Source organism: Peromyscus californicus, unplaced genomic scaffold (assembly GCF_007827085.1).
Source record: "Peromyscus californicus insignis strain IS unplaced genomic scaffold, ASM782708v3 Scaffold_7__1_contigs__length_154581171, whole genome shotgun sequence".
In the NCBI taxonomy this organism is placed as follows: domain Eukaryota; kingdom Metazoa; phylum Chordata; class Mammalia; order Rodentia; family Cricetidae; genus Peromyscus; species Peromyscus californicus.
Window position 1 is genome coordinate 77,115,272 of NW_026294595.1, and position 25,571 is coordinate 77,140,842.

Sequence of the window (25,571 nt, forward strand, 5' to 3'; positions counted from 1 at the left end):
CATCACATTGAGGTAAAAAGAAAGAGGTAAAATAATTCAATAATGTATTTATTTATTTATTGATTAGTCAAAGTTTTGCTTCAACATGTAATCAATAAAAACATTGAGATATTATACATTCTTTTTTCCTATCAGCTCTCCCAAATGTGATGTGTACTATATAGTAACAGCACATTCATTTCATTTGGACTAGCAATACTTTAAGCCTTAATTGCCACAGGTGGCTAGTGGCTAACACTGGGCAGCAATACACGGACTGGAGGAGCCAGCCTAGGCTACCTTTTCTACCTGCTGCCCAGCTTTTCACAGCACTAAATAGAAACACCACTGTGTTTAAAGTTTCTAAGCAGTATTCAACGGAAACTGTTAAACACAAAGCTCACTGTAGCCATTTCTACCAAAGTAGACACAGTTATGCAAAAATATTTTGTGTTTCCTTCCTGAAGATGTTTCTGGTTCTTTCTCTTTGATTTACATCAATTAACTAATTTCACCAACATGTCAATATTTACTGCTCATTATTCAGGAGCATCTACATCTTGAAGAAAGGCAGTGTGGTTGTGTGTCTTGGAATTCCTGAGCTCAGTGCCTGGCAATTTCCATGTCAATAATTCCATTAGTGTAATGGGGCGCAATCGAAGCTGCTCCTGGAATAAGAACGGGTAAGGAAGAAAGCAATCATCGAGAATCATTTAGCAGCAAAGTAGATAACCAATAAGCCAATGATCTGGTCAATGGGTGCTCGACACAATAAGAGCAGAAGATGGTCCTAAAATATCCATTAGCAGAAACACTAACAAATAAATTACCTGATCATAACCGATAGAGCTGGCTGCAGATGACCACGAAGAATTCGGAAGCAATGTGGAAGATTTGCATACCTCCACTTGATTGCCTTTTAGAGTTTGCAAAACCCATTCCCCATCCCCACTCCCACACCAGTCCCTCCTTAACACCTTTTCTACATCAGCTTGGTGTCTTATTCTTCACAGGTAGTAATGAGAAACAGAGAAAGGCCTGTAGATCTCCTGTCTCTCCCGGGAACACCTTGCAGAAACATGCTCAATATTTGCTAATGGCTTTGGAGAAAGCTGTGAAGGTGCAGCCTGTGCTTTTCCCAGGATATCTGAGAGCGAGGCGTGGGGCAGGCTGGGAGGTGAGGTGGGAGAAATAGGTATAAGGATCAGAAGCTCACCTTTAAACTTGGACAGGAAAGGATGTTGTTCGGTCTGTTAACCTGGCTCCTAAATGGAAAAGGGGTGGGGGTGGTGTGGTGTGCAGAAGGCAGTTTCTGTGGTTTGTGTGCTACAGGCAGGCTGTCTGATCAGATCCGTTCCTTCCCCCTTTAGAGCAGTTTATGTCCTTTGATTTCATACACCCCATAAGCATTTACACATTACGAAGTTAGCCGACTGGGAGAAGACAGGATAACGATCTTACTATTATGTATTATTTAACTGGTATTAAGCTTTCATTTGCTTCTCTGGAAGGAGCAAGATTTTCCTTTGCTTAGGAAAGCGATCATGAGTGGGCTGCACATGAGCTGTCTTCACTGTGGAAACCTAGCCCTGCCTTCAAAGAGCTTGGCTGAGAATGGAGGCTGAGACACCGTGAACTCCTTTCGTGCCCCCTTTCCCTTCCTGCTTCACTCTGGCTGTGGAGAAGACAGAAACATTGACTACAGACCAGAGTGGGCCAGGCACTGTGCCCAGCACAGGTTAACAACACCTAATTTTATTGACACTTGTTTCTATGAAGGCACTGTTAGCGCCCCCCAAAAGGGCATTATTTAGAATGTGGAGAGTAGAAAAACTCCATACCCATTCCAGTTACAAAATCCTGTAATGCCAGCATTCTAAGAGAAAATGTCAGCAGGAACCTTTAATGCCTTTTGTTTGTAACAAAGAAAATTAATCCAGGGCTGGCGAGGCAGAGCTATTGTTTAAGGCGCTCTAACTGGAAGACTATAGTGTGTATGTGTTCCTGGGTGTCAGCATCAAGCTGTCGAAGAGGAGACCAGTGGAAACCAGCATCCTCGTCGCTTCCAAGCAGCAAAAAGCAGGAGGGCTCGAGAGCTATAAGCAAAATTCTTCTTTGGAGCAATTTATGGGAAAGCCCTGAGCTGTGCACATCAAAAAGTAAGCAACAGATCCATTCTTTGTAAGAAAAATTATGAGATAAATATTCATATAAAAGTTGATGTTTCCAGGTGGTGGTGGCACATGCCTTTAATCCCAGCACTCGGGAGGCCGAAGCAGGCAGATCTCTCTGAGTTTGAGGCCAGCCTGGCCTACAGAGTGAGTCCCAGGACAGCCAGGATTGTTTCACAGAGGAACCCTGTCTTCAAAAACAACAACAAAAACGTTGATGTTAAAGGGTGGCATTTCTAAAAAGTAAAATTATAACTCATAAAAAATGCAAATTGTACAAAAACGTCAAGAGTTTATTTAACTTAATGAGGGAACAAGCCCAGTGTTCTGAAAGTTCAAGGTGAATTCAGAGAGTAAATAGGTACACAGGCAAGCTAACAAGAACATGGACATCAGCTTTCTCTAATAGACGCAAAGCCTTTCAGAGGAGAGTGGGGGTGGGAGGTTTCCAAAGTTCATTTAAATGTGATGCAGATTCTTCTTCCAGTGTGCAGCTCTACAGAGTTCCTCCCCTGGAATATGCCCCCACTATGGAGACAATGGATCTCATTGTTATGATTAGGTGACAGTAGAGGACACAGGTGAAGGGATTTAGCCGCTGTAATTAAATCTTTGGGACAGAGTAATCAAAAGGAGCTTATCTCAAATAGGTCCGAGCTAATCAAGCAAACCCTTAAAGGGAGAGATTTGGAATAGAAAAGCTGGCCCTGGCCTTTGAGGAGCAGGCTGTTAAAAGCAGAGGGGGGAAGGGAACTGAAGAGCTGGCCCAGTGGCTGCTCTTGCAGAGGACCTGGAGTTCCGTTCCTAGTACCCACCTCACAACTGCCTGTAACCTCCAGGGGATCTGACACCCTCTTCTGGATGCCATGGGCACCCACACTCATACATACATATATCTCCCTCCACACATACACATTTAAAAAAGAAGATTGGAGGGGGCATGGAGGGGAATACAAGCCAAGGCTAGAACAACCCACAGCCAACAGCCAGCAAGAAAGCATGGACCTCAATCCTACAGCTCCAATGTTCAGTCTACCCAGGGCTGTGAACTTGGACAAGGAACTGTTACTGGTGGTCGAAGTCTAGGCTGGGGGTTTCCGGGTTCTAGGTACACACCAAGGGCAAAGCAGCCAGACCAGAACAATCAAAGCTGAGGTGTAGATGAAGAAGAAATGCATTATCACGCATGACTGGGGAACATGTGAGTGACAGTGCTCAAGGGTCCCAACATTGTTCAGGGTTTCATTTTACAGAATTCAAGAGTACACATAGTTTTATTGCTGAAGAGTGTAAAATAGGTGGTTCTCTGTTTTGATTGACAGGCTTGGATTATGTAAGCCTTTGGTCACTGGTAATGTCCCTTCCCATCATGCACCTTATTTTAATCATGTGCATGCCCAATTATGCATAGGAATAGGGGTTTCCCTTAGAAGTTTTCTCAAGTTTGCCTTGCTGAGCATGCACCCCAAATCAGTCTAGGTGGAGTCAGCCCCCACCTTCTGTACCTGGTGAGGTTATGAAATATATTTGAATAAAAACTATCCATAAGGGACATTTTTTGATCATTTTCAAAGGTAGGGCAAACTTATTCCATTGTTTGGAGTAGGGTGTACCTGCAGATCCATGCAAGTGGGGGGAGAGTCACAGTTTGCCATCAGGCTGCTAGGTGCATTATTAGAAAAGATGTGTGTATAGCCCAAGCCAAGTGGAGTCTCAGGATGCTTGCCTGCCTCAGAATCTCAGTCCAGACAAGACAGTAGTGAGGGGTAGCCATTTACCTCCAACTAACACTGAGAAGAAGATTCAGTTAATGCATACCCAAGTGCCTGACCCACAAAAAGTACAAGGTAATGCATCTACATTCTATCAAGATGGTAAATTTGTAGTAGTTTGCTAGGCAACAATGGAAAATGATAGCATATGTCTATCAAAAATAAGCACTAGCATTGGTACACATCCGTTAGCCACAACTAACAACCTTGTGCAGTAGCTCAGGGCCATGAAAACTGCAGACCTCACATGCGCATGGGTCCAGATAATCTCTCAATTTCATTCAATGCGAGCAACTTATCTGGTCCATTTCAAAGACCATCTATATGCTGAAAATGTTTCATTTAGTAAACTACCTGTTTCATAAATAATAGTGTTTATTTTTGTTTTTTCAAGACATGGTTTCTCTGTATAACAGCCCTGGCTGTCCTGGAACTCACTTTGTAGACCAGGTTGGTTTTGAGCTGATAGAGATCCACCTGCCTCTGCCTCCCAAATGTTGGAATTAAAGGCATTCACCACCATGCCCAGAATGTTTTATTTTTAATAGAGGATATATATATATGAGATATATATCATATATAGTATACTATATATCATATATATACTATATAGTATACTATATATGATATATATCATATATAGTGGTGTGTGTGTGTGTGTGTGTGTGTGTGTGTGTGTGTGTATGTGTGTGTGATATGTTCAGGTTCTCTCAGAGGTCAGAAGAGGGCATCAGATCCCCTTGAACTGGAGTTGTAGGCAATTTGGAGTTGCAGGATGTTGGTCTTAGAAACCCAACTTCAGCTCCCAGAAAGAGCAACAAGTGCTCTTACCTGCTGAGCCATCATCTCTCCAGGTACTGTCTTGTTTGTTATTTAAAGAAACTTAGTTTCTTCTCCACAAAACCCATTTAGACTACACATTGTTTTTACAGCCATGCGGGTAGGGGTGGCTGACTTCCAGGAGTTCCAGAATGGAGACCCAAGAAGGCTGCAGGAAGGAACCCCCATCTGAGCTTCCCTGTGGATCTCCCCTGAGGGCTAGACTGGACCGTGAGGCTGGAGTTCTCTCTGCAGTTTAAGCTAAGGCTGATTTGACCTGTTTATCCATTTGTTCACTCAGCAAACAAATCTCTGCATCCTAGGTCTAGACAGAGACACAGTAAAGAACAGAGACTATGAAGTCTCCAGCCTCGTAGGGTGTAAATCTAATGGAAGAAGAACTCAGGTTTTGAGAGTTCTGCTGACCATTGTGTTCAGCCGTGAAGAACCTTCTGAAGTTGGACATTGAGACTATACCCATGGGACACCTCAGAGATGATGTAGGTGTTCATCCTCTTGTTGACAGACAGATGCAGGTAAGGCTCTAGGCTTAGCTGAAGGGTTTATATGGATGACCACTGCAACGATTGGGTCCAGATCCTGAAAAAAAAATTCAGACTTAATAGAACACTTTGATCTGTCTTTGCCTGACACATGGAGGCTGTCCTGTAGCCCGGAGAAGAGTCATTTTTTAGTAATAATAATGGCAGTTGGCACATACACTTACCATGTATTAGTCATTGTTCTAGTACCTTACGTAATCTAAACTGTCAGAGCTGAGATTGACAACAAGGCAGTCTGGGTTCTGATGTTTAACCCTCAGGTGATGTCATCTTTATAATACTGGGATCCTTGAGCTTGGAGCCTGCTGTATTAGGAGGTCTTTCTGAAGTGGGCCTTCTCTTGTGTTTGATTCCAGTATTAGTAACAATAATCTGTCTTTAGTTACACTGTGTTGCCAATCTACCACATACTGAAAAGTGGCAGTGAGCTCCTCTGTGAGCCTCTCTTCTGCCCTCTCCTTTGGGGGAAATGTACTTTCTCTCCAGAGTGCTCTGCCTTAGAAATGGGCATTGCTCATTTCTCCGTGAGGATGCAGTCCTGGGCACAGGCTGTGAGCAAACATCCCCCAGCTGCCCACAGACAATAAATAACAAAGGATGAATGAGTGCCTCAAGTTTCCTGTTTGCAACGTCCATCCAATGGGACCTCTCCCAGAGAAGTGGATGAACAAGGGCTTGGTTATTTTACACGGGAGAACAATGGATATTCTGACGACCACTTTTGCTTCATTCCATCTCTGGCATCCATGGAGCATCATCTCTGGCTCCCATGGAGCATCACGGATGGATCTATGTGCTCACTCATAGAGTTGAGTGAGAGATGCAGCCCGGGGCACATGGAGGAAGCATCTGCATGAGCAATGAGTTTTGTTTGAAAGCGAGTCCTGTACCAACACTCCAGATCAAGTTCCTGTGCGGGTGGGCTCCTCTGTGAGGGTGAATGGTGACAGTCCTCATTCCAACACTGTGTGTGTGTGTGTGTGTGTGTGTGTGTGTGTGTGTGTGTGTGTGTGTAGGTTGTGTCTACAGGTATGCATGCTCATGTGGGTTAGAGTAAAGATGCCATAGCTCAACCTCCCATGCCTTTCCTTAATGATGTTCAACCTCCATGTCATCCTTAATCATGCTTTACCTTGTTCTCTGAGGCTGTCTCCCACTTCTCCCTAATTGAGCTAGCTGCCTGAGCTGCGAGAGCAGGGATCCCCCTGTCTCCACACATACACCCAGCATTAGGATTACAGACATGGGACGCCACACCTGGCATTTGCTAGTGGGTTGTTCTGGGAGTTGAACTCAGGCACTCATGCTTGCCATACGGAGCACTTACTGCTGATGATGTCATCCCCCCAGCTCCCTAGCTCCCATTTGTTTTCCCTCCTTAGAGATCACTACCCCGAGTCGGTCCCCTCACCAGGCTTATTTATTATTTCATTTCCATTTATTATGGCGGAGTGTACAGCCTGTGTACATGTATGATCAGACTGCTTGCTGAGTTGTCTCTCAAGGTAACAGGGAAGAACTTTCTGGGGCTGGAAGTTAGTGGTACAGTTAGAGTAGCCCTTATCCAATACTTGGAACCAGAAATGCTCTGGTTTTTAGACTTGGGAATCACTGAGGTATTTTGGCAATGGAATCCAAGAATGAACATGAAACTCATTTATTTCATATATTCCTTATACTCATCGTCTGAAGTCAATTTTATGCAGTCATTTTAAAAATTATATACACAAAACAAAATATACATTGAACCATCATACTTATGATATCCTGTTGGTACCCAAAAAGTCTTGATTTTTGGATTTTAGTTTTTTGAATCAGGGTGGGAAAAACACGCACTCTGCTGGATACCCATTGTTGTTGACTATCCAGAATCCAATCTCCCTTCTTTTGATGATCCCACCAAGTCTTCTTTCTCAATCATCTGATTCTACCTGAATCACACTCTTGGCTCAGGAGTATTACATGTCATTTAGTTCTAAGCCAACCAGGGCACTGCAATCCCCTGGGCTCTAATGGTTGACTTATAATAAATATGTGACAAGCTGAGCCGACCTGAGGAGAAAAGACACTTTTATGGACATTCTGGAAAGGAGACTCAGGCTTACTGTGGTGGTATTGTATTCCCCAAAATATTGTGCACCCTAGTAAATTTATCTGGGGTCAGAGAACAGACAGCCACTAGATACAGAGGCTAGAAAATGGTGGCACTCACGCCTTTAATCCTAGCATTCCAGAGGCAGAAACCCATCTGTTCAAGGATACAGCCAAGCATGGTGACTCATGCCTTTAATCCCAGAAAGCGAGCCTTTAATCCCAGGGAGTGATGGCAGATAGCAGAAAGGTATATAGGGCGTGAAGACCAGGAACTAGAAGCATTTGGCTGGTTAAGCATTTGGCCTGGTTAAGCATTCAGGCTTTTGAGCAGCAGTTCAGCTGAGACCCATTTGGATATGAGGACACAGAGGCTTCCAGTCTGAGGAAACAAGATCAGCTGAGAAGTTGGCCAGGTGAGGTTAGCTGTGGCTTGTTCTGTCTCTCTGATCTTCCAGCTTCACCCCAATACCTGGCTTCAGGTTTGATTTTATTAATAAGAACTTCGAAGATTCCTGATACAGCTTACCTGCTGGACTTTGGAGGTGAGAGGTTAGCACTACTCTAACCTAACAGGAAACAGAGATAAGAGGAGGCAGTCAAGTCCCGGAGGGGACAAGATAGACGGTGGACATGAGGGACAAGGTTTTGCTATCTAAATCAGTTTCCAAGACACCAGTTCTATGACTTAATATATTTTCTCAGAGCACTGACTTGGGTTGGATTTTTGTTACCTCACATGGGGGAAAGCTATTTACTACCAGGGAAACCTGAGAAAAAGGTCCAAAAGTAAGAGCAGAAGCCCATCAGCCAGGCAGGCCATCCTCACCTGAGGTTGTTCAATCCTTCTCGTTTATCAAGAGAGAACAGAACTTCAGCGCCCGCTTTTAAAGCCGTTACCTTTTCCATTCCCTTCCATCTAAAACTGACATTTTCACGGCAGAGGCGAATTGGTCCAATTTACTATTCACGTGTTGGCTGAGACTGTCTTATGGGGAACACAAATACAGGTTGATTCCTCAATAAAAGTCATCCATATCTGGTTGTGGCGACCATGCTTTTTAAATGTATACCATATCATCTCAATGACACCATATTTTTAGCTGAGGTTCAGTGCATGAAGACACCTGACCTGTCTCCTAGCAGATGCTGCCCGGGAGCAATAACCATAGCACAAATTCAGGTTAGAGTGGGCCTGGTACTCTTATCTCTCACTGTTCAAAACCAGTTCTCAGGGATAAATGACCCAGCCTGGCTTTTTAGAGCCATGTGCTTGTAGCCCTGGCTAGCTTTTATTGGATCAGAGTTTTTATTATTGTTTGGGTTGGTTCTGATTTGTGGTCTTTAACATATACCAGTGTGATATTAATAATGGTTATTAACTTGATGGGACCTAGAATCACCTAGAAAACAAGGTTCTGGGCACGCTTGTGAAGGATTATCTAGATTAGGTTAGCCTTGGAAAGACTGTCTGGTGTAGGCAGGCTGAAACAGGAAGATCCATCCTCAAGGTGCACAGCATCCTTCTCTGGGCTTGGACCTTGGACTGCAGGAATAAAAAGCTACCTGAGGCCGGGCGGTGGTGGCGCACGCCTTTAATCCCAGCACTCGGGAGGCAGAGCCAGGCGGATCTCTGTGAGTTCGAGGCCAGCCTGGTCTACAGCGCAAGATCCAGGAAAGGCGCAAAGCTACACAGAGAAACCCTGTCTCGAAAAACCAAAAAAAAAAAAAAAAAAAAAAAAAAAAAAAAAAAAAGCTACCTGAGCGCTGACATTTCTTGTTTTCTGACCCCTGACTGTGGCTGCAATGTGACAAGCTGCCTTGGGCTCTTGCCGCCAAGACTTCCCCATCATGATGGACTGTACCTTCACACTGAAAGTCAAAATATCCCTTCCCCCTTTAAACCGCCTTTGTTCAGGGCACTCTGTTGCAGCAACAAGACAATTAGGAAAGGAAAAGGGGGCATTTTGCCCCCTTTTTCTAGGGTATTTGCCACCGTGATTGGTTACTCTTATCATCTCAAACAGGCCATCTGTGGGAGACATACCTACTTAAGATGCATTGAGCCAGGAGCATCCTACCCTTACTGAAAGCATCCCGATCGGAAGCAGTTTGGCTGAGGCTTGCTCTTCCAGGGAGTAAGTGATGAGAACCCTTGATTTCTAACTGTTTTTATGTTCTTTAAAGTTTCTGTCTACCTGGCTTTGGTGACGGCCTGGCCCAGCAAGCTAAGAACTAGCCTGCATAGCAGGAGACTTATGCAGTTACATGCCAGAGTGATTCAACTAGCCAGTGGGACAGAGCAAAGAGAACCCATCTTGGTCAGAGTTCTATTGCTGTGAAGAGACACCATGACAACAGCAGCTCTTACGAGAGAAAACATTTGATTCAGGTTTGTTTACAGTTTCAGAGGTTTAGTCTGTTATCATCATGGTGGGGAGCATGGCAACATGCAGGCAGACATGGTGCTGGAGAAGCAGGTCAGAGTTCTACATCTGGATCTGTAGGCAGCAGGAAGAGAGAGTGATGATGGGCCTGGCTTGGGCTTTTGAAGCCTTTAATCCCACCCTCAGTGATGCACTTCCTCTGACAAGGCCACACCTACTTCAACAAGGCCACAACTCCTAATCCTTCTCAAACAGTGCCACTCTGTGATGACTAAGTATTCAAATATATGAGCCTATGGAGGCCATTCTTATTCAAACAAACACAGGACCTATAAGTCCATTTGAAGGCAAAGACAACCTTAGCTATTTGAACACTTGAAATACGTTTCCAGTTTCTTGGAAGTTAAAGACTAATTTGAGTTCCTTGATTCTTTAGGTAGAGAGAATGGCAGAGAGAGTCTGGAAAGGGGTTAAAACTGAACAATCACTAGCATTTAGAACACTACATATCCCAAGTAACATAAATTAACTCTACAGGCTTTTTACAGTCTAGACAACAGAGTCCGTTTAGAACCTACAACCATACTGTGACTTTTAATTTCTTGAACCTTTTCCAAATAGTAGAAGGTAAGTCCTTTCCACATCCTGAGTTTGCATAAATGGTCATATTTATTTATTTTGATCATTTGGTCTTATAGAATTCACATCTACTGCAGGATGCCAGTCACGTATGTGGTGGTCAGACTGCACCACTCCATTTGTTCAGGTCATTAGCCCTGAATTTAAGTGCTGTGTGTTTCTGCCCAGTCTTGCTTAGATCCAAGACTTGGCAAGTAAGTCTTGCTGCTGTTTGCGTTGTGGTTGGGATGAGTGTCACAGAATTCACATGAAAGGAAACCCACCTGCCCTGTCTTGCAATCTGACCTTAACTGTCCTTAATTGAGTCTCTGGATATTGTACAAAGAATGTCACATGTCATTAACACAGTTCAATTTTACAACCTAACTGATTGAAAAACCTAATTCAATAGCAAAGGTGGCTTTTGGCATCTGCTTGAGCATCGTCTAAAAATACATTAGAGTTGCCATTGACAGATGGTCCTAGATGGGTCCAAGGAGGCTGTTGACAGATATCTCACAGTAGATCTGATTACGTTGACATATCTGAGGAATGTCCTATGGGAAATGTCTCCACTGGCCTGAAGGCTGACACAACACAATGCGAGCCCTTCAGAAGAATGGACAATAAAAACTTAAAATGGGAAGGAACAACCTTCCTGATGTGATTTGGCAGTGTGTATTAATTAGCCTTAGAAATTCAGGCCCTTTGACCTTGTACCTCTCCTGCTCAGACATGTGTGAAAATGTTTATATCCAAAGACCTTCACTGCAGCATTAGATACAGAATACAGAAGAACTGCATTATCACCCACAGTCCCACAGTGCAGGACAGTTTGCCTAGACAGAAAACAGTCAGGCCTCCTCAGCCATGGGCTCATGCATTCAACCAATTTCACATGGAAAGTATAGTCAGGTTTGTGATGGTTGCTTGTGTACTGAACCTATACAGACCTTTTTTTTTTTTTTTAACTTTTCATTACTCTCTAAGCTATACAGAATAAATACTCATATAGTTTTTATATTGCATTAGGTATTATAAGCCATCTAAAGACAATATAAGATCATCTAAAGAATATAAGTACTGTAAACGAGGAGGCCCACAGGCTATGCCGAATGCTGCTACAGGGCTGGAGAGATGGCTCAGAAGTTAAGAGCACTTGCTGCTCTTCCAGAAGACCAGTTTGCTTCCTAGCACCCATGTCAGGCAGCTTACCACCATTCCAGCTCCAGGGGATTTGACACCCCTCTTCTGGCCTCTGAGGGGACCCTCAGTCACGTGAGCGGACGTACCCACATACACATATCCTGAGGGGTCCTGGAATTAATTCTCCCTAGATAACAATGGGTGGCTACATATTTATAGTCACACTTCCCATGACTGAAAGAAAACAGAGGTGTGGTGGTTTGAGTGAGAAGGGCCTCCATAAGTTCATATATTTGAATGCTTGGTCCCCTGTTGGTTGAAGGATTAGAAGGTATGGCCTTGTTGGAGGAGATGTGTCCCTGGGAATGGGTATTGAAGTTTCAAAAGCCCATGGCATTCCTAGTTAGAGCTCTCTCTCTCTCTCTCTCTCTCTCTCTCTCTCTCTCTCTCTCTCTCCCTCTCCCTCTCTGTCTCTCTCTCTCTTCTTCTCTCTCCCTCTCTCTCCCTCCCTCTCTCTTCACCTCCCCCACCTCCTTTCAGATACTGCTTCAGCACCATGCCAGCCTGCCTGCTGTCTTGCTTCCCACCAAGATAGTCATGGACTCACCCTCTGAAACGCTATAAGCTCCCAATAAACTCTTTCTTCTTGATGTTACCTTGGTTACAGTGTTTTGTCTTGGCACGAGAAAAGTAGCTGAGACAATGGGCATGAAGAACTAGTCGGGGTGATCTCACTTCATTTCCTCAGTGTTCACAGGGATCCCCTCTGGATGGCAACGTTGAAGTGACAGCTCATCTCTTGCTGTCAACTTCCTATGTACATGTTCATTTTTAGGTCTGAAAACTGTTTGCTAAAATGTTACAGTGAAGTTCACTGTTGTGTGCTAACATAAAAATTAATGAATAATTTTAAAAGAAAAATATGGCTCATGTAAATGTATATAAATAACAACTTATTGAAACATTTCAATACAGAAACAATCTGGTGGAATTAACACACTAATACTAATTTTTGCAGTCTCGACTTCATCTGTAACCATGGAAATTCTTAGTATTTATTTATTTTTATGTGCTGGAGATGAAACCCAGGGCCTCTTAGACTCACAGATGTTAGGCAAGGGCTCTGCCACTAAGTCACATCCCAGCCTGCATGAGCTTATGGTCAAAGATTACCTTTAGTTTTTATGTGTTTTTTGTTTTTTATAACCTAAGTAAAATAAACACACAAGCAACTATGAAAATACAATACAAAATCAGCAAGACATGAACAATGAATTCGTGTTTGTCAGTCTCGTTCCCGAGGCAAGTACTTACAGAGAGAAAAGGCTTATTTTGGCTCTCATTTCGGAGTTTGGTCCGTGTGAGCTGACTTCACTGCTTGTGAAGCCTGTGATAGGCACTTGTGTCACAGTGGGAAGGTGTGCTAGGGAAGAACTGCTCACTGCAGGGCATCTGAGCAGTGAAAGAGAAGTGGAAATTCTAGACTCACAGTGGGCCTTTCAAGGTCCTGTTCCCAATGACCTCACTTCTTCCCACCAACCCTCACCTCTCAAAATTCCCCCGTCTCACAATAGCACTGCTCAGAGCACCAAATCTTTAATACATGAACCCTAGCTAGGAATCATAACATAATTTAATTGTTGATTCTTAAAAATATTTATTTGTTTGTTTATTTATTTGTTTGTTTGTTTGTTTGTTTGTTTTCTAGACAGGGTTTCTCCGTATAGCCCTGGCTGTCCTGGAACTGGCTCTGTAGAGCAGGCTGGCCTTGACCTCACAGAGCTCTGCCTGCCTCTGCCTCCTGAGTGCTGAGATTAGGTGTGCGCCACCACTGCCCGACTGAAAATTTTTTTAAACATAATATTTTACTGATTGAGTGGGAGTTTCCCATCATGCACTCCAATCCCTCTCATTTCCCAGTCCTTCCATATCTGCCCTCAACCCTTGCCAAAAAGAAGATAAAAATCTCACCAACACCTCTGGGCAACAACTTGCTCCTCTATGGAGCGCATCCTTCTTTTATACCAGTCACAGCTGTTGCATTTCCAGGTCCACCATACTTACACCACGCCGCTCCTCCACCCTTCCTGCCTCTCCATCACATACTCATCAGTCACAGTGGTATTGGAAACTGCGGTATCTCACAGTCCACCCTTTTACCCAAAGAGCTTTACTTGCAAATGTTCATTGCAATGAGCTGTTGGTCTGGCTCAAGGCCCCTGTGCTCTGCTACACCATCAATTCTGGACCCTCACCCAGACTCCTCTTGGATATCCTGCTGTTGTCCCGAGAAATGGAGCTCCTGTGATTGTGATTCCCAGGACTGGCCCCTTCATGTGCTCCAGCAGCTCATAGATGGGGTAGATGGTAGGGTGGGCCAATTCAAGGCCCTAGATCTGGGCCTGGCTAGTAGCTGAGTTGGTCAGCCCAGGACTCTATTGGACCTCCCCTCCCCCAGGTGAGGGGCAGGGCCAGCTCTCACCCACGCCAACACTGTAATTGTTGAAATTTAATAATTAATGTGTATGGGTAAGTCTTCTAATCATAAAAGCTGCTTATCCCAAACCAATTTAATGACTGCCACTTTCTTTGGCAGAGAAAAATTATTATAGATTTAAAATTAGACATTGATAACATCCAAATTAGGAAACTTTTTAAGTTTACAAAATATTTTTCAACAACATAAACTCTAACCTTATTTTAGTGGAAAAAAATGAATAATGGGTGTAAGAAACATGGATAAGAGGTCACATTAGGGTAAACACTCCTGAGACAGATGCAGAAAGTCAAATTGAGAAAGACACAGAGACTTTAGAAGACTGAAAATTCAGTATTTGTAACCCAAATCAGAAGCAGTGCTGAAAACAGATTTACCATCTTCTACAAACAAAGCCGACCCCGTGGCTGTGCTTTCACAAGGCCTCACATCCACTCAAGTCAAATTATCCCTTTCATCGGAGAATTACTGTGGTTTTTTTTTTTTTTTTTAAATAAACAGCTCTAGAAACATGTTATGAAATTACCTGTCAAGGTCAAGAAAACTCATAATTTTGACAAGGGGAGGAGGGAGGATATGTGTGCCCATGTCTGGACCAGTAATTCTCAACGTGGGGTAATTTTGCCCACCAGGGGACATTTGGTAATGTCTGGAGACTTTCTGTTGTCTCGTCTAAGGTGGTAGGGAGTGATGCTGGCGTCTGGTGTGTAGAAGGCAGAAATGTTGCTAATGTCCAGAGCTCCAAAGGGTGGAGGCAGGAGGATCATTAGAGCTTGTGACCTCCATCCTAGCTTCAAGTGCAGCAGGAGACCCTATCTCAAGAGAAGAATGTAGAAAGTGATAAAGCAGGTCCCTCAGTGTTCTCCTCTGACCTCCCATGTGCACACATGCACACATGCACACACGTGGTGTGTTCTCGTTGGAGAAAGCTCGGCACTGGGGATGGGCTTTGAGAGTCCACAGCTGCCTCACTTCCAGTTTGCTTTGTGTTCGTGGGGAAGCCGCTTCCTGCTCCTGCCCTCATGCCTGCTGCCTCTTACCTCTCTGGGACCATAAGCCAAAATAAACTCTTCCTTCTCTAAGTTGCCTTGGTCGTGGTATTTTGGCACAACAACAGAAAAGTAACAGAGAGAGAGAGAGAGAGAGAGAGAGAGAGAGAGAGAGAGAGAGAGAGAGAGGAGAGGGGGAGGGAGAGAGGGAGGGAGAGGGGAGAGGAGAAAGAGAGGGGGAATAGGGGAGAGGGGGAGGGGAAAGGGAGACTGAGAGGGAGGGAAAGGGAGAGGGGAGAGGTGTGTGTGGGAGAGAGAGAGAGAGAGAGCACAATTTTGCCAGTCTGCACTCTGGCAATGAAGAGGAAGGAAGGAGAGGACGAGGGCAGGACTGACTTCTCCAGGTCCCCTTAGAGTGGATGGAAGACCAGGTGGAGAAGGACGGATTCCGCAAGCCCTAGGGTGTTGCTGTTGTTTTGTTTTTTTAATAAAAACTGAATGGAAAAATTTAAATGCACTAAGTGAAATCTTGCTATACAGTTCAGGTTGGTCTTGAACTCATGACCCTTCTGCCTCAGCCTCAGCGAGTAACTTGCATTCCATGAATACTCTACTTTGTCTGGCTTAGAATCTTGACTTGACTGGAATTTATATAAGAAAAGCATCCAATCTGGCAGACTCCTTTTTCCTCCTCGATACACAATGAGAAAGGAACAAAATACTGAGAGGAAAAGGCTCATTTCAGAAACTTCAGACAGGTCAGAGGGCCAAGTACGAATTCTACCTGAGTCCCATTTGGTATTGCTTTCTTTTTCTCCGGACAAAAGGAACTGTGGTCCAGCCCGACTGACCTGCAGCTATCAGAAAGGCTTGATTGTATTTGGGGTAAACTGTGCTTCTCAAGGCAGGAAACTTGACACATTCTTTTCACCAAGATTTCCAGTATCAAAGATTGGTGGGAAAAGGATTTTCTGGTTAGCGCTGAGATAACCTGGAATCTCCCATTCCCTGGGACATTTTGACTAATTGACACTTTCCTGTAGTCTGCATTCTCAGAGACAGTCTCGACCTTGGCAAGGCTTATAGGAAGTGCCATTGACAGTGTTTAAAACTCAAATCCAACTTTCTTCTCTCTGCGCTTTCCATCTGTAATGCTGGAATGCATTAAAACAAGCATGCAACATTTCTTTGTAACAAATGGAAACAATTCAACCGTGTGAGGCTTTTAAAAAACCCAAATAAAACAAAAACATTCAATAGGAAGAAAGAGTTCATTGCCGCAAAAGAAGATAACATTTTTGATTCAGGCTTGCTACATGCTCCGGATGGAGATGGGAAGCTTTATGACGTTGGATGGGTTTCAAGAGTTGAGGGAGTTTGATTTGAACTCTGCTTGGCTAGATATGAGCCACATGGAAGGAACCATTCCCCCTCATCTCCCTGCTCCCATCCTGACAGGTTCCCCTCCGGGCTGTTTTGTATGCAGCCCTCTCACTAACTGGCAGCATCAGACTGCAAACCCGGTACTCGAAAGATGGGAGAAGACAAAAAACAAAGCCAAAACTCCGATCACTTTTAATTAGTCAAGAGAAATCAATGCTTCTGAATGTTCGCTGCTGGGAGAGGCAGAGCCAGATGGTGGCAGCGTGCTTCGAGTCCATCTGAACATCTGGGCCCCTTGCCTTCTCAGGCTTTTTTTATTTCCACCTTTATAAATAAGGTGTTAGAGATTGCTGCCCCCTGTTCCTACCGGATGTAGCCAGGCTTAGTTTAGAAGTGCAGAAGTGTTAGTAGGTCACTCTTAGGAGAAGATGTCGTGCATTGCACAAATCTCATGCCTGAGTTGGACATCGGTCATCCCCCCATTGTATTTAACAGGTTGCTTGTAGTTAAACTCATTGTAAACCTGACTGGATTTGAAATGACCTAAGAAACACACCTCTGGGAGTATCTGTGAGGGTGTTTCTAGAGATGTTTAGTTGAGGAGAGAAAACCCACCCTGAATGCAGGTGGCATCATCCCGTGCACTGCTATCCTAAACCTATGAGTAAGAAGGAAACAAGAACCAACGTCATTCATCTCTTTCTGACTCAGGTGCAATATGGCCAGACTGTCCCATGCGCCTGCCACCTCACCTCCCCACCATGACAGACCACCTCCCCTCACACTGTGAGCCAGGGAATCCTCGTTTTCCTCAGGCATTTTGTCAGAACGAGAAAAGTAACTACATACCACCCCTTCAAAGCGTCTTGTCTCCCCAAATAACAGCAGGATGTCGTCAGATGTTGAGACAGCCAAACGTGGGTGTACAACCTTCCTTCACGTCTTCCTAGCCACGTGACTTTATCCAAATCAATGTGCTCACCAAGGCTCGGCTGCCTTGCTGATAAAATGGTTTTATAATGATCACTACCCAGTATGGGGTGAGGCTTCAAGTCAACAACACATGAAAAGCAAACGGTTGGAACTCAATACGCACAAATCCCCCACCCTTCCGGGACACAACACAACGTGCACAGCAGCTTATTGTTACTGCTGAGTGTTTTGTGGAGTGCTGTTTAAGGAAAAGAATTAAAGCGTTGGAAACTGAGCAAGGGGGAGGTTTCAGCTGAGCAGAGGCAACTCTTGTCGCCGTGTGGTGAATTTTTGACAGTTGTGACTCTACTTGGTTTTCATACATGAAGTTCTGTAAAATGGAATCTGGAAGTCTTTAATGAAGACCCTAACATTTTGCCAGATCCTTGATCATCTTTGATAAAGGACATTTGTGCCCTCATGTGGCATGTAGGGATCTTTGTGTTGCACGGTGCATAAACTATTCCAAAACTCGTGTGTGTGTGTGTGTGTGTGTGTGTGTGTGTGTGTGTGTGTGTGCATGTGCGTGCCCGCGCACCTCTGTCACGTAGAACAAAGAACGGGAGGTCACTGGGTGTTGCCCTCTTACCAAATTTCTCAAGAAGAGAAGCTGATTGGCCCAGCCACACTCCACTGTCCATCTTGGCCAGGACGCTGATCACACTGCACACACGGCTGTGGGAGCTGACTTGGGAGATTCTGGGCGTTGGAATAAAAGACGAGTTTTCTAAGGGCATGAGGCAGGGCATGTCCTTAGATACCAGAGATACCATTTCACTCTGCATAAGAGTAGAAACGGTAAACTAATAAATGTCAGAGTAATTTTTAACCACCACGGTTGAAATCTAGAAGAAATTTTGCATATGCCACGGTGAAGCCCAGGGTTCCATTTACTCAGACTTGTTTTATCCTGTATCCTAGTTGTGTAGAAGACAGAAACGACTGCTTGCAAAACGGCATTGCTCTCCTTTACTAGCTGACAACATTCACACATGGGTGCCCTTTCCTTCTCCATCTCAGTCATAGAAAAAGGACCTCATCACAAGGTTTAGATGTGAATAACTCAGGGCTGAGGATGTGGCTTGGGGTTAGAGCACTTACCTAGCATGTACAAGCCCATAGGTTCAACCCCCAGCATAGGAAGAAAAAAGAATGAGTTACTTCAGTGTTCATTGTGTGACCTTGTTTGCCTTTCTATAGTGATTGCTGTAGACACAGGCATATGACTCACTTCTGATCCTGATGGGGATCAGTCTGCTGAGAGGCCCTCTGCAAATAGATTTTCCTTCCTAATGAGAAGATGCTCCCAGGACGGTTCTGAGTTCTAGGCTCTTTTTCAGCTGGAAGTGATGTCGGATGTCATCACCACTAAGGAACTTTGGATGAGGGCCCAGTAGCAGAAAGGACCTGAGCTTTTGGCAGCATCGCCTGACTGTTAAGTCCAATGTCCTTATTGTTTAAAGTCACTGGGTTGATTTGTAACTTTTAGACACTTGCATCCCCAAACTGACCACTTGCACCCTCTCAGGCATTCCTCCTACCCATACAAACCATCAAGCCGCAACGCAGACAGGTTTTGATGATAACTGACTTACTAGCAGGAAAACTAATCCTGCAGATGCCAAGGAGAAGATGTCCCCGAGGCAATGACAGTACTGGTAGCCAAAAGGTCATAGATAACTTCTAAGGCTCCCCCCGCCACCAACCTTATCAATACATAGCATTTTGCAAGCCTAGAAACAGTATAATTTATGTTTATCAAAGGGACCTCAAAGAATGATTCTTCGGGTAGCCTCTGTATGCTTCAAAGTCTTTGCTTCTTTTGATGGGAGGTGGATGAGTTTATCGTGACTGCATTGTGTGTCTTGCTTGCTTGAGTTTGATGGGAAGTGCTCTCCTGACAGCTTTGTCCCTGCAGTGGGTGCTGGGGATGTTTTGATGTGGGCTGCATTCGGACAGCCTAATACTCGGGGAAAATGTACTGAAATTGAACAAGATTGCTTTCTGCCCAGCTGCTCTCCAAAGGCTAGACATTTTTAGCACTGAGCAAAGAAGCTTGTATTTGTTTTGACAGTCCTGGCAGGGAGAACAATGGTTGATTATCCCAGCACTTTACTAACAAATAAGACTGCCTCCAGCAGAGATAAAATATGGGTCTTGACTTGATTGCATTTCATGTCCAAGGGAGTTCTCTTCTATTCACTGGCGTGCCCTTTCATTATGCCGTCATCTTTTCTGCCCCTCATCCTTGCCCCTCGAAGCAACCCGTGGCTTTCTTTCTGAAAAGGCCCCTTCTGCAGTCATTGTGGCCACGCTGCTTTGATTATCTTATAAAACACGCATTTTCACCTTCCCAGTTTGATTTCTTGGGAACTCAATTTTTGTTTTGCTTTTGGATCCACATACTGTGAGGTTGGTTTCCTCACTGATTTTGTGTCTGTTTACTTTTCGGTACTGGCTTAGGTTGTCCTCACTGTTGCCCCATAAAGGAGCTTTGGAATTTTCCATCATACCCAATTTTTAAAAGGCTATTCTAGGATTGGAGAGACACTTGGTTCTTAAGGAGGATCTGAGTTTGGTTCCCATCACCCACATCCTTTGATCCACAACTGATGATAATTTCAGCCTCAGAGGCTCCTACACCCTCTGCTTGCTTCCTCCAGTACCTGGTGCTCATCCATATATCCCCACATAGACACACAGGTAACTGAAAAAATAAAACTTACAAAAGGACTGCCCAGCACATGTATACAGAAGTTCTTTGCATAGACTGTGTTCAAAACCAAGGGATTTATATAATATGAAAATACTTTTATTTCTGTTTTCCGTCTTCCAAAGACTTTAGAAATTGAGCATTTTTGTAAGTGTAGCATATATGAGAAAGAGCTATATCTCCATGCCTTTTCAGAACCCATCTAATATAGGTGCTGTTGCCTTGGTCCCTTCCCTGTCATCTGTCCCTTCCCTAAGGCGACTGCTCTTCAGCTTCTGTCATCGAAATGAATTCTGCTCGTTGCTGTGTTTAAGTTCAGCAGGGCTGTCATGTCCTGTATAGTGATGGTTTCTCCATTTTCACTACTCCATAATATTATATCACACACGTGTACCACAGTTTATGGTTCGTTGATTTGTGGACATTTGGGACTATCACCAATGACACTGCCATCACACTTCAGTACATATCTCTTGGTAAATATATCTTCTTTTTTCTTAGTCATATATACCCAGGATCAGAATTGCTGGGGAATACGGTATATGCATTTTCAGTGCTGGTAGAACTTTCCGGTATACACTTCCACAAAAGCGTAGGAGAACCCTGTATCAACTTGGGTCCTTAACAGAACTTGGTATTGCTGTTTATTAATCACATTCTTTTAGGTCTCTGGCAGCATCTCATTGTGCTCCTGCTGTGTGTACTCCTGATAACTAACAAAACTGCATACTTCCTGTGTCTGTGCACATTCTGTGAGGTGTCTCCAAGAGTTTTTATTCTTTGTATGCTGAGTTTTTTAAAGGTGTGCACATGTGTGTATATATAATGTACATGTGTTCCTCCATATAGATTTCTTATTAATCTGTAAATCTTTACATGTTATGGAAATAAGTTTTTATTATGTTTGTGTGTGGAAGGGTGGTGCATGTGCCTTGGAGCAGAGGTAGAGACTAGGGGACAGTTTTCAAGAGTTGGCCATCAGGCTGTCAGCAAGCAACTTTATATGCTGAGCCAATTTGCTGGCCTTGGAAATTAGTTTTCTATTGGGTATATGTATAGAAAATATTGTATCCCACTCTTACGATGGATTTTTTGTTTTTGTTTTTGTTTTTTCGAGTTTCTCTGTGTAGCTTTGGAGTCTGTCCTGGAACTCTATCTGTAGACCAGGCTGGTCTTGAACTCACAGAGATCCGCCTGGCTCTGCCTCCTGAGTGCTGGGATTAAAGGTGTGCGCCACCACCGCCCAGCTCTATGGATTTTTAAAAGTTGCCTTTTGATAAATAGAAAAGTGGATATAATTTTTGGTTTTAAAAATCTTTAGACCTGCTGGGCAGTGGTGGCCCACACCTTTAATCCCAACACTTGGGAGGCAGAGGCAGGCAGATCTCTGTGAGTTTGAGGGCATCCAGATCTACAAAGTGAGTTTCAGAACAGCCAGAGCTATTACATGGAGAAACCCTATCTTGAAAAACAAAAACAATAACAACAAAAAATCTTTAAAGTTACAAAAGTCTAAAGAGAAACATTCTATGCCCATCACCCAGCCTGTAACAGAGTCCAATGCGCACAACAGTTGAACACCAGGCGGGTCAGGAGACAGGGTGGAACTGCCTAGATTTCTAACTCACTCTCCGGGTAATCCCTAACCTTTCAAGGTCTGAATCACACAGCTGTCTTCTCCCTGGATTATGGCCATGTTTGCTCGTCTCACGGGTTGAATTGTTTCCGTAGAGAACTATCGTGAGAGCTAACTGTTCCTGGCTCACAGGAAGCCATCTTGACGTCTGTGAGTCATATGCTGGGGAAAGGAAAGCTTGGAGAGAGGCTGTACCATGGCTGCATGGAGCACGTGGACATGGTAGGAAGCAGATAATTCCTCTCATTTAAGCCTGTTCTGGGGCTTGCTAGACTTCCTCTGGAGTGGTCGCTTCTCCACCAACAGCCAGATGAGACTTCTCTTCAGGCATCTCTGAATCCTGAGACATCCCAGGTCTAAGGGCAGATGTGTCCTCAAGAAGGGTTCAGGAACAAGTGCTTCTGGGTTCACAGTGGCTGGCTTCACTGCCCCAGCACCCTCTGCCCAGCCCCGCCCCCCAGCCAGCTTTGCCCTCTCTCTAGCTAAGGCGGCAGGGAAGCACATGGACTTGGGTGCAGGAAACTGCTGACAGGTGTCTGGGGACGTGTGAATTCAAGACTGTCACCTCAGTTTTCATTTAGGCAGCTGGCCAGCGCCCTGTGGATTTTTCTGGATTTGGCACACACACACGGGAAGCTGAGAGTTGCAAGAGGATGGTGGGAACAGGAGGGAGCTGGGTGCTGTGAAATCCACACCAGCCACTTCCTGTGGGACCCAAGCAAATCATGTAACCTCCTCAGGCCTCACTTTTGTTATCTTTAAAAGAGAAGGCCATGATCTATTCTTCTCTGGGTAGTATTTGGGATTAAGTGAAATAATGTCTGCATCAATCACATCACGCAGTGAGCCTTTGTCTGTGCCCAGGGCCTTTTTCCCTTTAGGAAAGTGTCTGCCTGAAGAGTTGCTGAACCGCTCAGTACCTAGGTTTCTTCACTCACAGAGCTGGGATAATATGAGTATCTTACAGGGTGGTTGTGAGGATTAAACAAATTAATCTGAGGCTACTTAAAGTTGGGCTGAACAACCGTGCCCACAATTCATCTAGGGCAGCCTGAGAGTTACGGAGAAGTCTGGAAACCGTGAGACCCCAAGATGGGCATAGTCAACCATCTTAGTTTGTGCTGCTGTGACAAAATGCCGTAGGGTCAGTGGCTTACACACAAGAAACATTTAGTTCTTACCAGTGGGAAGGCTGCCAAGCCCTCGAGGGTAAAGGTATCACGTGACAAACACCTGGTCTACAGCCAGCAGCACTCTTTGGGAAAGTTGTGGAGCCTCGGGGAAGTGGGCCACCCAGGCCAGGGCTTGAAGTTTTGTATCTCAGCCCTGCTTCCTCTTCAGGCTCTGCTTCCTGAGTGTGGATGCAATGTGACGAGCCAGCCTTCGGCGCTGCCACCACGCCTTCCCCGCCTGCTGTCCCATTTTCCCCTTCATGATGGGGTATGTATGGCCCCTGCGGAACTGTGACCCAAACAAGGCCATCCTCAAGCTGCTTCGGTCACTACTTTATCACAGCAAGGAGAAGCAGCGATGACAAGGTCCAGAACAGGCAGGGCCCTCTTCTGGGATGCAGGCTGTCCACTTCTTTCCTCCTCTAGAGGACTAGAGAGCTCTTCTGGGTTCCTTTTGTAAGTGCACTGATCCCGTTCATTGGGCTCCACCCTAAGGACCTGCAACCCCCTAAGCCTCCACCTCCTCATACAATTACACCAGGAACCAGGTTCAAATGTACCCATCTGGGGACAGACACAGCGACAGCACCCCCATTGGGGAGCCAAGCTCTCCTTTCTTCTCTGGAATGGAAGAGCCCTTTCTTGGGAGAACCATCCCACTCTTTCCTTGTCTATATACATTCAAGAGTACAAATCCTATCAGTTAGCTACTGCTGCGTGGTAATTTAGCCTCAAAGGCTAGTGGTTTAAGACAGACATTTATTAGCTAGATTTTGTGGCTTGGGACTCTGGGAGTAGCTGAGCTGAGAGACTGTGGCTGAAGATCTCTCCCAAGACCACAAAGTTTTGGCTCTGATTGTAGTCATCTGAAAGCTTATTATCTTGTTCCAAGATGGTCACTCATTGCCTGTGGGCAGGGATTCTCTGTGCCTGGGTGGGTCTCTCCAGGAGTTGATGGAAAGACCCCATCACATAACAGCAATATCTATGTCTTTTATGGCCTCAAAATTAACGTATCATTTCTGTAACATCCTATTCATTGGAAACTATCATTAAGACTCACCTATGCTCAAGAAGGGAAGAATTAGGCTGCATCTTCTTCTTAAATGTGTGTCTGAGTTATTTCTTGCATAAATGTATGTGTACCATGCATGTGCTTGATGTCTCTGGAGGCCAGAAGAGGGCATAGGATGCCCTGGAACTGGAGTTACATCATGTGGGTGCTGGGAGCTAAACCTGGGTCCTCTGTAAGAGCAGCAAGTGGCCTTAACCACAGAGAAGAGCCATCTCTCCAGCCCCTAGGGTACATCTTTTGAGAAGTGTTGTCCAAGAAGTTAAGAATCTGTTCTACAGTCCTTACCCCAGCATACCTACATAATGACAGAGGCAGGGAAGACCGGGCAGGAAGATGATTCCCAAATGTGCCAGTGTCTCTTTTCTCTGAGAACAGGTATTACAGCATCATTGAAAATGAGCCAGAAATGTGGAGCAGAGGCTAGTCGAAGTCCCAGCCCCAGCTCTTAGCAAATGCCTGTCTCTGTACGTCCTCTGGGGGATGCTGGAAGTAAAAGGAGATTCATTAAAAAGCTGTGCTCCAGAGGAGCTTGTGTGTGTGTTACATACACGGAGAGATAGCTAAAGAAGCTGGGGCTGGGATCTGGCTGTGGTGGCAGAGTGCTTGCCTAGCATGCTCAAAGCCCTGGGTTCAAGTCTCAGAGCCACACAAACTGGACATAGTAGCACATGCCTGGAATCCTAGCACTTGGGAGGTAGAGGCACGGAGATCAAGAATTCAAGGTCGTTCTCTGCTACATAGTGCTACATAGTACAGCCTGAGATACATGAAACTGCCTCAAAGCAGAGGAGGAAGAGGAGGGGGAGGAGGGGGGAGGCCGTTATGATAAAAGTAGGTAAGGCGGCCCTCCCCCCTCCCCACCCCCACCCCACCCCTGCCATTTTCATTTCTGTACCCTCCCCCTTTCTATTTACCCCTATTTGTGAGGGGAACCTGAGGAGGAAGCACTGTGAATGGTGTAGCCAGGAGGGAAGGCTTCCTGCAGGAAGAATCCTGTGTTGAGGCTTTAAGGATAAACAAGAAGTGGTCAGCTAGAGCTCCGCCATTAATACCTCATCCCGGAACCACATTCCAACCTAAAGGGAAGCCCAGGACAGTCAGGAGGCTGTGAGCATCTCTGCTGCTGCAAGGGAGCAGGCGGCATCGTGGGGAGGGGGTGCTGAGGAGAAGAGAAGGCCGCAGAAGGAGGGACGCTGGAGGAGGAGGGTGGCCATGCTGCAGACCCAGCCTGTGAAGAGCTTACCTTGAGGGAGGATCCGAGGGAAAAACAAGAGAGGAAGTGCTAAAGGCTGGGACTGAGCCTTGGCGGTCCTAACAAGGATGGGAAAAGCCACCCCAGGAGCCCTGTCCAGGGTTTGAGAGAGAGAGAGAGGGCTGCAGCTGGCTCAGGATCCGGAATCCAGACGGCAGCAGCGCATCAGGCACCAGGGTACCATCTTTCTTCAAAGTGCACAGCCCCCACCGTCCCCGACCGTGCTAGGCAGACGCTTCCCTCGGCACAGAAGCAGCTGCTCAACTCTGCTTAGAAGCAGGGGTGACTGGCAGCAGCTGCCTGAGGCCATGAGGCAAGGTCTCCCTGGACTCTGCC

At 45.1% G+C, this 25,571-nt stretch overlaps 1 long non-coding RNA gene across 2 annotated transcripts; it reads right to left on the reverse strand.

Moving 5' to 3' along the window:
* Positions 1–248: 248 nt before the first annotated feature.
* On the reverse strand, positions 249–25,571 carry LOC128102011 (uncharacterized). 2 transcript variants are annotated; one of them, XR_008215298.1, is made up of 4 exons: positions 25,227–25,571; positions 17,977–18,086; positions 17,265–17,415; positions 249–5,341 (listed from the first exon to the last, which is right to left on the reverse strand). It is a non-coding gene; the product is annotated as an uncharacterized LOC128102011 (long non-coding RNA). The 2 variants fall into 2 exon arrangements; XR_008215297.1 differs by having other exon boundaries at positions 17,977–24,466.